The sequence below is a fragment of the Schistocerca nitens genome, chromosome 2, assembly GCF_023898315.1.
Source record: "Schistocerca nitens isolate TAMUIC-IGC-003100 chromosome 2, iqSchNite1.1, whole genome shotgun sequence".
In the NCBI taxonomy this organism is placed as follows: domain Eukaryota; kingdom Metazoa; phylum Arthropoda; class Insecta; order Orthoptera; family Acrididae; genus Schistocerca; species Schistocerca nitens.
Genome location: NC_064615.1, coordinates 669,188,736 through 669,201,010, shown reverse-complemented (window position 1 = coordinate 669,201,010; position 12,275 = coordinate 669,188,736). Strand labels below are relative to the sequence as shown.

At 47.0% G+C, this 12,275-nt stretch overlaps 10 non-coding genes across 10 annotated transcripts; all 10 read right to left on the bottom strand.

Moving 5' to 3' along the window:
* Positions 1–470: 470 nt before the first annotated feature.
* On the bottom strand, positions 471–552 carry Trnas-gcu (transfer RNA serine (anticodon GCU)). The gene has a single exon. It is a non-coding gene; the product is annotated as a tRNA-Ser (tRNA).
* An 808-nt stretch (positions 553–1,360) lies between these two features.
* On the bottom strand, positions 1,361–1,442 carry Trnas-gcu (transfer RNA serine (anticodon GCU)). Its single transcript has one exon. It is a non-coding gene; the product is annotated as a tRNA-Ser (tRNA).
* An 823-nt stretch (positions 1,443–2,265) lies between these two features.
* Positions 2,266–2,347, bottom strand: Trnas-gcu (transfer RNA serine (anticodon GCU)). The gene has a single exon. It is a non-coding gene; the product is annotated as a tRNA-Ser (tRNA).
* An 808-nt stretch (positions 2,348–3,155) lies between these two features.
* Positions 3,156–3,237, bottom strand: Trnas-gcu (transfer RNA serine (anticodon GCU)). Its single transcript has one exon. It is a non-coding gene; the product is annotated as a tRNA-Ser (tRNA).
* An 823-nt stretch (positions 3,238–4,060) lies between these two features.
* Positions 4,061–4,142, bottom strand: Trnas-gcu (transfer RNA serine (anticodon GCU)). The gene has a single exon. It is a non-coding gene; the product is annotated as a tRNA-Ser (tRNA).
* Positions 4,143–4,950: 808 nt separating this feature from the next.
* Positions 4,951–5,032, bottom strand: Trnas-gcu (transfer RNA serine (anticodon GCU)). The gene has a single exon. It is a non-coding gene; the product is annotated as a tRNA-Ser (tRNA).
* An 823-nt stretch (positions 5,033–5,855) lies between these two features.
* On the bottom strand, positions 5,856–5,937 carry Trnas-gcu (transfer RNA serine (anticodon GCU)). The gene has a single exon. It is a non-coding gene; the product is annotated as a tRNA-Ser (tRNA).
* An 808-nt stretch (positions 5,938–6,745) lies between these two features.
* Trnas-gcu (transfer RNA serine (anticodon GCU)) lies at positions 6,746–6,827 on the bottom strand. Its single transcript has one exon. It is a non-coding gene; the product is annotated as a tRNA-Ser (tRNA).
* A 4,106-nt stretch (positions 6,828–10,933) lies between these two features.
* Positions 10,934–11,015, bottom strand: Trnas-gcu (transfer RNA serine (anticodon GCU)). Its single transcript has one exon. It is a non-coding gene; the product is annotated as a tRNA-Ser (tRNA).
* Positions 11,016–11,804: 789 nt separating this feature from the next.
* Trnad-guc (transfer RNA aspartic acid (anticodon GUC)) lies at positions 11,805–11,876 on the bottom strand. Its single transcript has one exon. It is a non-coding gene; the product is annotated as a tRNA-Asp (tRNA).
* Between the last annotated feature and the right edge of the window lie 399 nt (positions 11,877–12,275).

Sequence of the window (12,275 nt, the reverse complement as noted above, 5' to 3'; positions counted from 1 at the left end):
GTTGCTTTCAAGTTTCTTACGAAGAGCAAACCACGTTCTTCCTAGCCGATTTGTGAGAGCAGAAGCTCCTGCAGTTGGCGATGGAGCCCGGCCCTATCAGATCGCTTCCGTATATGGCGGCCGAACGGAAAGCAAACTGTCGAAAGGCGACAGTTGTGCTACAGTTGGGGGTATTATAGGCTCGATACGTTAAAATGACTGCGAGAAGTAAGCACTTAAATATGAATTAGAACGCACCCTTCCCAAACACCAGCAAGGTGCCAAACTTCGTTTCCTTTATAGGTCTTGAGATGATGTTTGATTCGAAAAGGCGTGCGCAATCGAATGTTGTTTCCTTCCATCTGGTAGGCGGTTTAGTTTCATATTTCTTGCTGATGTTATCTGCCACCTACACGTTCCACTGTTGCTACTGAGTAGCGTTTCGCATGTAGAAGGCGGGATCCGAAATGGATGCCTTACGTAAAATTCTTCGACGAGGATGGGATTCGAACCCACGCGTGCAGAGCACATTGGATTAGCAGTCCAACGCCTTAACCACTCGGCCACCTCGTCTGATGCTTCGGAATCTGAGTCCATCGCTAGACCTTTCGGAAAGAAGTCGTTTGTCGATTCGAAAACGCATCGTACTGTGGCTGGTGTTAACGCTGTAATGCCCTGCTGCAGTCCCACTCGTGAATCATTTAATGATGGCATCCGTCCACGTCGGTATCCGATCGGGGGAAAGTAGGCGGCCCACTTACTTACTGCAGAAATAAGCACCGAATCGTCGTGTAGCGTTGTCTAATGCAAATGAGAAATGTCCTGTGCATTCAGTATAACAATTACTGCAACGACGCGATTATCTTGATTCGCAACATTTATTTGTCACCTCTGTTGACCTCATCGCTGACGTTGCTTTCAAGTTTCTTACGAAGAGCAAACCACGTTCTTCCTAGCCGATTTGTGAGAGCAGAAGCTCCTGCAGTTGGCGATGGAGCCCGGCCCTATCAGATCGCTTCCGTATATGGCGGCCGAACGGAAAGCAAACTGTCGAAAGGCGACACTTGTGCTACAGTTGGGGGTATTATAGGCTCGATACGTTAAAATGACTGCGAGAAGTAAGCACTTAAATATGAATTAGAACGCACCCTTCCCAAACACCAGCAAGGTGCCAAACTTCGTTTCCTTTATAGGTCTTGAGATGATGTTTGATTCGAAAAGGCGTGCGCAATCGAATGTTGTTTCCTTCCATCTGGTAGGCGGTTTAGTTTCATATTTCTTGCTGATGTTATCTGCCACCTACACGTTCCACTGTTGCTACTGAGTAGCGTTTCGCATGTAGAAGGCGGGATCCGAAATGGATGCCTTACGTAAAATTCTTCGACGAGGATGGGATTCGAACCCACGCGTGCAGAGCACATTGGATTAGCAGTCCAACGCCTTAACCACTCGGCCACCTCGTCTGATGCTTCGGAATCTGAGTCCATCGCTAGACCTTTCGGAAAGAAGTCGTTTGTCGATTCGAAAACGCATCGTACTGTGGCTGGTGTTAACGCTGTAATGCCCTGCTGCAGTGCAGCTGACCAAGCTCCCAATCTTGAATCATTTAATGATGGCATCCGTCCACGTCGGTATCCGATCGGGGGAAAGTAGGCGGCCCACTTACTTACTGCAGAAATAAGCACCGAATCGTCGTGTAGCGTTGTCTAATGCAAATGAGAAATGTCCTGTGCATTCAGTATAACAATTACTGCAACGACGCGATTATCTTGATTCGCAACATTTATTTGTCACCTCTGTTGACCTCATCGCTGACGTTGCTTTCAAGTTTCTTACGAAGAGCAAACCACGTTCTTCCTAGCCGATTTGTGAGAGCAGAAGCTCCTGCAGTTGGCGATGGAGCCCGGCCCTATCAGATCGCTTCCGTATATGGCGGCCGAACGGAAAGCAAACTGTCGAAAGGCGACAGTTGTGCTACAGTTGGGGGTATTATAGGCTCGATACGTTAAAATGACTGCGAGAAGTAAGCACTTAAATATGAATTAGAACGCACCCTTCCCAAACACCAGCAAGGTGCCAAACTTCGTTTCCTTTATAGGTCTTGAGATGATGTTTGATTCGAAAAGGCGTGCGCAATCGAATGTTGTTTCCTTCCATCTGGTAGGCGGTTTAGTTTCATATTTCTTGCTGATGTTATCTGCCACCTACACGTTCCACTGTTGCTACTGAGTAGCGTTTCGCATGTAGAAGGCGGGATCCGAAATGGATGCCTTACGTAAAATTCTTCGACGAGGATGGGATTCGAACCCACGCGTGCGGAGCACATTGGATTAGCAGTCCAACGCCTTAACCACTCGGCCACCTCGTCTGATGCTTCGGAATCTGAGTCCATCGCTAGACCTTTCGGAAAGAAGTCGTTTGTCGATTCGAAAACGCATCGTACTGTGGCTGGTGTTAACGCTGTAATGCCCTGCTGCAGTCCCACTCGTGAATCATTTAATGATGGCATCCGTCCACGTCGGTATCCGATCGGGGGAAAGTAGGCGGCCCACTTACTTACTGCAGAAATAAGCACCGAATCGTCGTGTAGCGTTGTCTAATGCAAATGAGAAATGTCCTGTGCATTCAGTATAACAATTACTGCAACGACGCGATTATCTTGATTCGCAACATTTATTTGTCACCTCTGTTGACCTCATCGCTGACGTTGCTTTCAAGTTTCTTACGAAGAGCAAACCACGTTCTTCCTAGCCGATTTGTGAGAGCAGAAGCTCCTGCAGTTGGCGATGGAGCCCGGCCCTATCAGATCGCTTCCGTATATGGCGGCCGAACGGAAAGCAAACTGTCGAAAGGCGACAGTTGTGCTACAGTTGGGGGTATTATAGGCTCGATACGTTAAAATGACTGCGAGAAGTAAGCACTTAAATATGAATTAGAACGCACCCTTCCCAAACACCAGCAAGGTGCCAAACTTCGTTTCCTTTATAGGTCTTGAGATGATGTTTGATTCGAAAAGGCGTGCGCAATCGAATGTTGTTTCCTTCCATCTGGTAGGCGGTTTAGTTTCATATTTCTTGCTGATGTTATCTGCCACCTACACGTTCCACTGTTGCTACTGAGTAGCGTTTCGCATGTAGAAGGCGGGATCCGAAATGGATGCCTTACGTAAAATTCTTCGACGAGGATGGGATTCGAACCCACGCGTGCAGAGCACATTGGATTAGCAGTCCAACGCCTTAACCACTCGGCCACCTCGTCTGATGCTTCGGAATCTGAGTCCATCGCTAGACCTTTCGGAAAGAAGTCGTTTGTCGATTCGAAAACGCATCGTACTGTGGCTGGTGTTAACGCTGTAATGCCCTGCTGCAGTGCAGCTGACCAAGCTCCCAATCTTGAATCATTTAATGATGGCATCCGTCCACGTCGGTATCCGATCGGGGGAAAGTAGGCGGCCCACTTACTTACTGCAGAAATAAGCACCGAATCGTCGTGTAGCGTTGTCTAATGCAAATGAGAAATGTCCTGTGCATTCAGTATAACAATTACTGCAACGACGCGATTAATTTGATTCGCAACATTTATTTGTCACCTCTGTTGACCTCATCGCTGACGTTGCTTTCAAGTTTCTTACGAAGAGCAAACCACGTTCTTCCTAGCCGATTTGTGAGAGCAGAAGCTCCTGCAGTTGGCGATGGAGCCCGGCCCTATCAGATCGCTTCCGTATATGGCGGCCGAACGGAAAGCAAACTGTCGAAAGGCGACAGTTGTGCTACAGTTGGGGGTATTATAGGCTCGATACGTTAAAATGACTGCGAGAAGTAAGCACTTAAATATGAATTAGAACGCACCCTTCCCAAACACCAGCAAGGTGCCAAACTTCGTTTCCTTTATAGGTCTTGAGATGATGTTTGATTCGAAAAGGCGTGCGCAATCGAATGTTGTTTCCTTCCATCTGGTAGGCGGTTTAGTTTCATATTTCTTGCTGATGTTATCTGCCACCTACACGTTCCACTGTTGCTACTGAGTAGCGTTTCGCATGTAGAAGGCGGGATCCGAAATGGATGCCTTACGTAAAATTCTTCGACGAGGATGGGATTCGAACCCACGCGTGCAGAGCACATTGGATTAGCAGTCCAACGCCTTAACCACTCGGCCACCTCGTCTGATGCTTCGGAATCTGAGTCCATCGCTAGACCTTTCGGAAAGAAGTCGTTTGTCGATTCGAAAACGCATCGTACTGTGGCTGGTGTTAACGCTGTAATGCCCTGCTGCAGTCCCACTCGTGAATCATTTAATGATGGCATCCGTCCACGTCGGTATCCGATCGGGGGAAAGTAGGCGGCCCACTTACTTACTGCAGAAATAAGCACCGAATCGTCGTGTAGCGTTGTCTAATGCAAATGAGAAATGTCCTGTGCATTCAGTATAACAATTACTGCAACGACGCGATTATCTTGATTCGCAACATTTATTTGTCACCTCTGTTGACCTCATCGCTGACGTTGCTTTCAAGTTTCTTACGAAGAGCAAACCACGTTCTTCCTAGCCGATTTGTGAGAGCAGAAGCTCCTGCAGTTGGCGATGGAGCCCGGCCCTATCAGATCGCTTCCGTATATGGCGGCCGAACGGAAAGCAAACTGTCGAAAGGCGACACTTGTGCTACAGTTGGGGGTATTATAGGCTCGATACGTTAAAATGACTGCGAGAAGTAAGCACTTAAATATGAATTAGAACGCACCCTTCCCAAACACCAGCAAGGTGCCAAACTTCGTTTCCTTTATAGGTCTTGAGATGATGTTTGATTCGAAAAGGCGTGCGCAATCGAATGTTGTTTCCTTCCATCTGGTAGGCGGTTTAGTTTCATATTTCTTGCTGATGTTATCTGCCACCTACACGTTCCACTGTTGCTACTGAGTAGCGTTTCGCATGTAGAAGGCGGGATCCGAAATGGATGCCTTACGTAAAATTCTTCGACGAGGATGGGATTCGAACCCACGCGTGCAGAGCACATTGGATTAGCAGTCCAACGCCTTAACCACTCGGCCACCTCGTCTGATGCTTCGGAATCTGAGTCCATCGCTAGACCTTTCGGAAAGAAGTCGTTTGTCGATTCGAAAACGCATCGTACTGTGGCTGGTGTTAACGCTGTAATGCCCTGCTGCAGTGCAGCTGACCAAGCTCCCAATCTTGAATCATTTAATGATGGCATCCGTCCACGTCGGTATCCGATCGGGGGAAAGTAGGCGGCCCACTTACTTACTGCAGAAATAAGCACCGAATCGTCGTGTAGCGTTGTCTAATGCAAATGAGAAATGTCCTGTGCATTCAGTATAACAATTACTGCAACGACGCGATTAATTTGATTCGCAACATTTATTTGTCACCTCTGTTGACCTCATCGCTGACGTTGCTTTCAAGTTTCTTACGAAGAGCAAACCACGTTCTTCCTAGCCGATTTGTGAGAGCAGAAGCTCCTGCAGTTGGCGATGGAGCCCGGCCCTATCAGATCGCTTCCGTATATGGCGGCCGAACGGAAAGCAAACTGTCGAAAGGCGACAGTTGTGCTACAGTTGGGGGTATTATAGGCTCGATACGTTAAAATGACTGCGAGAAGTAAGCACTTAAATATGAATTAGAACGCACCCTTCCCAAACACCAGCAAGGTGCCAAACTTCGTTTCCTTTATAGGTCTTGAGATGATGTTTGATTCGAAAAGGCGTGCGCAATCGAATGTTGTTTCCTTCCATCTGGTAGGCGGTTTAGTTTCATATTTCTTGCTGATGTTATCTGCCACCTACACGTTCCACTGTTGCTACTGAGTAGCGTTTCGCATGTAGAAGGCGGGATCCGAAATGGATGCCTTACGTAAAATTCTTCGACGAGGATGGGATTCGAACCCACGCGTGCAGAGCACATTGGATTAGCAGTCCAACGCCTTAACCACTCGGCCACCTCGTCTGATGCTTCGGAATCTGAGTCCATCGCTAGACCTTTCGGAAAGAAGTCGTTTGTCGATTCGAAAACGCATCGTACTGTGGCTGGTGTTAACGCTGTAATGCCCTGCTGCAGTCCCACTCGTGAATCATTTAATGATGGCATCCGTCCACGTCGGTATCCGATCGGGGGAAAGTAGGCGGCCCACTTACTTACTGCAGAAATAAGCACCGAATCGTCGTGTAGCGTTGTCTAATGCAAATGAGAAATGTCCTGTGCATTCAGTATAACAATTACTGCAACGACGCGATTATCTTGATTCGCAACATTTATTTGTCACCTCTGTTGACCTCATCGCTGACGTTGCTTTCAAGTTTCTTACGAAGAGCAAACCACGTTCTTCCTAGCCGATTTGTGAGAGCAGAAGCTCCTGCAGTTGGCGATGGAGCCCGGCCCTATCAGATCGCTTCCGTATATGGCGGCCGAACGGAAAGCAAACTGTCGAAAGGCGACACTTGTGCTACAGTTGGGGGTATTATAGGCTCGATACGTTAAAATGACTGCGAGAAGTAAGCACTTAAATATGAATTAGAACGCACCCTTCCCAAACACCAGCAAGGTGCCAAACTTCGTTTCCTTTATAGGTCTTGAGATGATGTTTGATTCGAAAAGGCGTGCGCAATCGAATGTTGTTTCCTTCCATCTGGTAGGCGGTTTAGTTTCATATTTCTTGCTGATGTTATCTGCCACCTACACGTTCCACTGTTGCTACTGAGTAGCGTTTCGCATGTAGAAGGCGGGATCCGAAATGGATGCCTTACGTAAAATTCTTCGACGAGGATGGGATTCGAACCCACGCGTGCAGAGCACATTGGATTAGCAGTCCAACGCCTTAACCACTCGGCCACCTCGTCTGATGCTTCAGAATCTGAGTCCATCGCTAGACCTTTCGGAAAGAAGTCGTTTGTCGATTCGAAAACGCATCGTACTGTGGCTGGTGTTAACGCTGTAATGCCCTGCTGCAGTCCCACTCGTGAATCATTTAATGATGGCATCCGTCCACGTCGGTATCCGATCGGGGGAAAGTAGGCGGCCCACTTACTTACTGCAGAAATAAGCACCGAATCGTCGTGTAGCGTTGTCTAATGCAAATGAGAAATGTCCTGTGCATTCAGTATAACAATTACTGCAACGACGCGATTATCTTGATTCGCAACATTTATTTGTCACCTCTGTTGACCTCATCGCTGACGTTGCTTTCAAGTTTCTTACGAAGAGCAAACCACGTTCTTCCTAGCCGATTTGTGAGAGCAGAAGCTCCTGCAGTTGGCGATGGAGCCCGGCCCTATCAGATCGCTTCCGTATATGGCGGCCGAACGGAAAGCAAACTGTCGAAAGGCGACAGTTGTGCTACAGTTGGGGGTATTATAGGCTCGATACGTTAAAATGACTGCGAGAAGTAAGCACTTAAATATGAATTAGAACGCACCCTTCCCAAACACCAGCAAGGTGCCAAACTTCGTTTCCTTTATAGGTCTTGAGATGATGTTTGATTCGAAAAGGCGTGCGCAATCGAATGTTGTTTCCTTCCATCTGGTAGGCGGTTTAGTTTCATATTTCTTGCTGATGTTATCTGCCACCTACACGTTCCACTGTTGCTACTGAGTAGCGTTTCGCATGTAGAAGGCGGGATCCGAAATGGATGCCTTACGTAAAATTCTTCGACGAGGATGGGATTCGAACCCACGCGTGCGGAGCACATTGGATTAGCAGTCCAACGCCTTAACCACTTTTTTTTTTGTTTTTTTTTTGTTTTGATGGTTGGTTGGTTTGCAGGGGTGAAGGGACCAGAGTACAAAGGCGCGGACACGTTCATATATACAAGAGTTCCAAGTAGTTTCGATGCTCTGGTATTACGACTGCAAATTCCGTCCGTTTTTAACGTCTTAAATTGAAGGCACAGTCACAAGTTGCTCCGTTTTCACTCCATGTCGACAATCACACAGCACCTGAGGTAACAAGCACATCTGAAGCCCCATTGTGCACTCGACTGTTCATGCCAACTCACTGCCTCGCGCTTTACTACTGTGTACCACTCTTGTCGTCCAACTGCAAAAGACTGGGCCACAACAAGTTTCCGCGTCTCCAATGCACTGCGCAAACTACGAAACGCTCCCCAAACATGGCACTCACCCATGCAGACGACTTTTCCGACTTAACGCAACGCTCACGCTAGTGACACCCTTATTTACAGCTTGACGTCGCGCCCAAGCGAGTGAGCACATTTCGCCTACGGCTTAGGCCGCCCACCTAGTGTGGCTGCTCGGTGTCTGCAGGCAGCGAGGGGCTGCAAGCTTCCCGTATTCGCGCCTATGTCACCTCTGCTTGCTTGTCAGAGACAGAGTATCGCAAAACATACAGCTCACTCCATGAATTGATTGCTACGGCATCTGTCATCAGCAGTCACAACTAGCAACACCAGTAGCAGCCGACTGCACGTAAAGAGTGGGAATGTGCAGTGGGATTTTTGTGAACTCGGCGCAAGGCTGATCTTTCTGACATAGGTTTGAGAATCTTATGGGAACACTTGTACTGTTTCTAAATTAAGTGTAGTGGTGGGAGGAGGGTGCTTCCTGCGCATTGCAGCACGCTTGCCAATTGTGGATGCTAATCGTTCGCTCGTATCTGCCTTGACACATTTTCTGGCTGTGAATTATTCCACTTGCATGGCAGTGTGCGCATGTTGGTGTGTTAAAAATTCTGAAGGCGCTGGGTATCGATCCCAGTACCTCTCGCATGCTAAGCGAGCGCTCTACCATCTTTTTTTTTTTTTTCGTCAGACGCCTTAACCACTTTCTTTTTTTTTGTATTTTTTTTTCTTTAGTTTTTTTTTAAAGAAAAAATAAACAAATCCCCTCCTTTGGGGAGCACCGTGAACAATTTTGTCAAGAAGAAAGAAAAAATATTATTGTGTCTCATCTCGGATCCAAGAGTATTCCGCTGATCCATGTTCACCGTTAGAGGGAGGTACCGAGGCGCAGTGGCTGAAGTCAGGACACGGCGCACAAGCAGTGGGGCCTCTTCGCGGCACTACAGGTGCTCCGTGTCCCAATTTACCCCCACATACCCGGTACACTACCCTATTCCCATTTTCTCGAAGACAATTTTAAGCATATTTCCAAAGTTCTTGCCATGATTCTTGTATTGAAGTGTTTTGTGAAATTCGATTGCCATATGCATTTTGAATTGGACAGGATCATCATCGCCAAGTTTGTTAAAGATATAACTAGAATAATTACCCAGTAACCAGATCACAGCGTTATTTTTCGTCTGTGGGTAAAACTTAAAATCAGGTCGATAGATCATCTTCGCCTGGACATTTCCGGGAACACTGCGAGTGATAAGTGCGACTTGTTGCTGAATCCAGTTCCAGTTGTGGAGACGTTCCCCACAGGTGCATCTGTGCAGCACGGTATCTAGGAGGTCGCAGTGAGGACAGAGGTCGGTAGCACTCAGTCCTATCCGGTGGAGTCGCTCATTGGTACTTATTATATTATTGACTGCTTTGTACCACGCAGTACGAGCATCCGAGCTCAAAACAGTGGAACCAACGTTTCGCCATACTGTATCCCATTTTACTCCACTATATTTGTTAACAATCGGATTCTGGCTTTCGTGTTCCCTCCTTTCCGCCAAAATTGCGTTTGCCGTTAAAGACTGTGTTTGCCGTAACTGGTGACTAAGGTAGCTATACTCGAGATAATACTCTCTGATATGTTTAAGCCGGTAACAAATAGGTTGAACATTCAGCGGAGGTTCAAGACTGTGTGGCCGGACAGCATGAAATAACTGTGCCGTAAGACCATGAGGTTCCTTCTGTATGATTTCCGCCGTACGTGACACGTACAGAGCCAGTGCTTTGCTCCGTATGTCAACCAATCCCATCCCTCCATGCGTAGGGTGTAGCGCTGCTGTTCGTGCAGATACACGAAAGATCTCGCCTCTCCATAGAAATTTCGTAACTTTTGACATGAGATTTTGAGCCACTCCTGCAGGAAGAGGAAGAACCTGCGCCGTGTAGAAGGCCTTAGATAAAACACACGTATTAATCAATGTAATTCTGTCAAATTGGTACAGACTTCTGTGGTAGTTATCAATTACTGCACCGTTGATTTTGTGAGCCACATCCCTCCAGTTGGCTGCCGTCATGTTTAATGTTGACGCCTTCAACACTATCCCTAGAGCTTTAAGTTCACTGACGTGTGTGGCACATGAAATTGGAAGACGATCAAGGCCTCGCAGATTTAAAAACTTGCTTTTCTGTTCATTTATGTGTGCTCCACCACTCGGCCACCTCGTCTGATGCTTCGGAATCTGAGTCCATCGCTAGACCTTTCGGAAAGAAGTCGTTTGTCGATTCGAAAACGCATCGTACTGTGGCTGGTGTTAACGCTGTAATGCCCTGCTGCAGTGCAGCTGACCAAGCTCCCACTCGTGAATCATTTAATGATGGCATCCGTCCACGTCGGTATCCGATCGGGGGAAAGTAGGCGGCCCACTTACTTACTGCAGAAATAAGCACCGAATCGTCGTGTAGCGTTGTCTAATGCAAATGAGAAATGTCCTGTGCATTCAGTATAACAATTACTGCAACGACGCGATTATCTTGATTCGCAACATTTATTCGTCACCTCTGTTGACCTCATCGCTGACGTTGGGGGTATTATAGGCTCGATACGTTAAAATGACTGCGAGAAGTAAGCACTTAAATATGAATTAGAACGCACCCTTCCCAAACACCAGCAAGGTGCCAAACTTCGTTTCCTTTATAGGTCTTGAGATGATGTTTGATTCGAAAAGGCGTGCGCAATCGAATGTTGTTTCCTTCCATCTGGTAGGCGGTTTAGTTTCATATTTCTTGCTGATGTTATCTGCCACCTACACGTTCCACTGTTGCTACTGAGTAGCGTTTCGCATGTAGAAGGCGGGATCCGAAATGGATGCCTTACGTAAAATTCTTCGACGAGGATGGGATTCGAACCCACGCGTGCAGAGCACATTGGATTAGCAGTCCAACGCCTTAACCACTCGGCCACCTCGTCTGATGCTTCGGAATCTGAGTCCATCGCTAGACCTTTCGGAAAGAAGTCGTTTGTCGATTCGAAAACGCATCGTACTGTGGCTGGTGTTAACGCTGTAATGCCCTGCTGCAGTCCCACTCGTGAATCATTTAATGATGGCATCCGTCCACGTCGGTATCCGATCGGGGGAAAGTAGGCGGCCCACTTACTTACTGCAGAAATAAGCACCGAATCGTCGTGTAGCGTTGTCTAATGCAAATGAGAAATGTCCTGTGCATTCAGTATAACAATTACTGCAACGACGCGATTATCTTGATTCGCAACATTTATTCGTCACCTCTGTTGACCTCATCGCTGACGTTGGGGGTATTATAGGCTCGATACGTTAAAATGACTGCGAGAAGTAAGCACTTAAATATGAATTAGAACGCACCCTTCCCAAACACCAGCAAGGTGCCAAACTTCGTTTCCTTTATAGATCTTGAGATGATGTTTGATTCGAAAAGGCGTGCGCAATCGAATGTTGTTTCCTTCCATCTGGTAGGCGGTTTAGTTTCATATTTCTTGCTGATGTTATCTGCCACCTACACGTTCCACTGTTGCTACTGAGTAGCGTTTCGCATGTAGAAGGCGGGATCCGAAATGGATGCCTTACGTAAAATTCTTCGACGAGGATGGGATTCGAACCCACGCGTGCAGAGCACATTGGATTAGCAGTCCAACGCCTTAACCACTTTTTTTTTTTTTATTTCTTTTTTTTTTCTTTTTTTTTCGGCGACTGATAGTGCAATAATTAAAAATCTAGTGTGCCTCCCCGGCGGGGAATCGAACCCCGGTCTCCCGCGTGACAGGCGGGGATACTAACCACTATACTACCGAGGAAGACGCCACTAGCGCCTATAATGCACATTAATCTTGCTGACATAGCTGATACATCTGAAATGTAGCCTCCTGATGCTGTCAGAGACAGCTGCTACGAAATAAAAGTATGCCCCAGGTGAGGCTCGAACTCACAACCCCGGCATTGCTCACGGCTACTGCCTTATAAGTACCGTGCGCTAACCAATTGCGCCACTTTTTTTTTCTTTTTTTTTTAACCACTTTTTTTTTTTCTTGCCACTTTTTTTTTACGCCTTAACCACTTTTTTTCTTGTTTTTGTTTTTTTTTGTCTTAACCACTTTTTTCTATGAAAAACGAAACCCTTAACCTTCTATGAAAATAAAGTTGAATGTTGAAAATGACAACGAAAAGACTGCCCTCCTGGGCAAGGTAGATTTGCT